We start from the raw sequence: 1,379 nt of genomic DNA on the forward strand, positions 1-1,379 counted from the left end.
TGACTGAGATGTGAGGTGATATCAACCAAAAAGGCCACATCATCCATCTTTTTCTCATCTTTTAAAAAGAGAGAAAACTCTGTCGCCTTTTGACTCTTCAGCTCTGCCAAAAAAGCTGCTACCTCCCTTCTGATGAACCTGAGGAATTCCCTAAGCATGTGATGCTGATAGGATGAAGATGCTCTGAGAAAGTTTATCATTTTCATCAGTGTGTTCATCACCTCAGCATGCTCATCTAACACGGTTGAGCAAAGAACAGACTGGTGAATTATACAATGGTAAGCAATGAGCTCAGGATTGTCTTTCTTCAGTCTCACCACAGCTCCTTCCTCTCTCCCTATCATGGCAGGGGCTCCATCTGTAATCACTGAAACCACTTGTTTTGGCTCTATTCCTCTCTTTGCTAACATTTCCTTAATGGCCAGGTAGATGTCCTCTCCTCTTGGACTTGTCTGAAGGGGAGTAAGACCTAGCAGATCTTCACAGAAAATGTTCTTATCCTTGTTGAAGAACCTTACATAAACTAACAACTGAGCATTGTCAGTCACATCAGTGGACTCATCTACAGCCAAGGCTACACACGGTGCTTTCTGAGTGGCTTGGTCTAGCTGAGATAGTACATCTTTGATTAATATGGCACCTTTCTTTGTAGCTGATGATGCTGACATAGGTATTTGCTTTATTTTGTTACAAAGCTCTTCTTTTTGTTTTCCCTCAAGTAAGGTTTCAGCTACTGCACTCATGCACTCCTTGACAACCTCCCCATCACTAAATGGTTTTTTGTGTTGCCCCAGAATCCAAGCAACTCTGAGGGAACATTTGCTAGCACGTTGCTGGGCAGTGAATGAATGTGTCAGGATCCTGGTGGACTGATCATATTGGGCTCAAAGACTGCTAGTTTTCTGTGCCCTCAGTTCAGACTTGATTGGGTATGATTGGTCAAAATCTTTGTGTTTGGTTTCATAGTGGCGTTTCACATTGCTGCTTTTAATGAGCGCCACGGTCTCTGAGCATATCAGACACAGAGGTTTTGTGTTTCCAGAGGGCAGAATGAACATGAACGAGTCTGTCCACTCCGGGTTGAAGGCTCTGTTTTCGCCGTCCACTTTTCTTCTTTTTCTTTTTCTTTTTTTTTACATAATTGGTCTGTGTGTGTCCTGAGCTGATGAGCCAATGTCATGCACACTAGAATAGCTGTGCCGGTAAAACAGAAACGACCCATCATATCCCTGCAGCTCATCTCACCTCATCATAACGGCTCCATACAACCCCGGGTTCTTCCTGCACTCTAGTGGCAAATTGTTGACCACAGTGACTCTCTGGTCAACTCCAGTGTACAGCTGAGTATTCTGTCTCCAGAGCTTCTAGTTTGCAGTCCT

The 1,379-nt window shown here is 43.9% G+C and overlaps 1 protein-coding gene across 1 annotated transcript in view; it reads right to left on the minus strand.

Moving 5' to 3' along the window:
• Window positions 1–1,379, minus strand: part of ska1 (spindle and kinetochore associated complex subunit 1) — a 13,355-nt gene that overhangs the window by 8,534 nt on the left and 3,442 nt on the right. The window lies entirely within an intron of this gene.

This window comes from Stegastes partitus, unplaced genomic scaffold (genome assembly GCF_000690725.1).
Source record: "Stegastes partitus isolate 25-593 unplaced genomic scaffold, Stegastes_partitus-1.0.2 Scaffold2190, whole genome shotgun sequence".
NCBI lineage: Eukaryota > Metazoa > Chordata > Actinopteri > Pomacentridae > Stegastes > Stegastes partitus.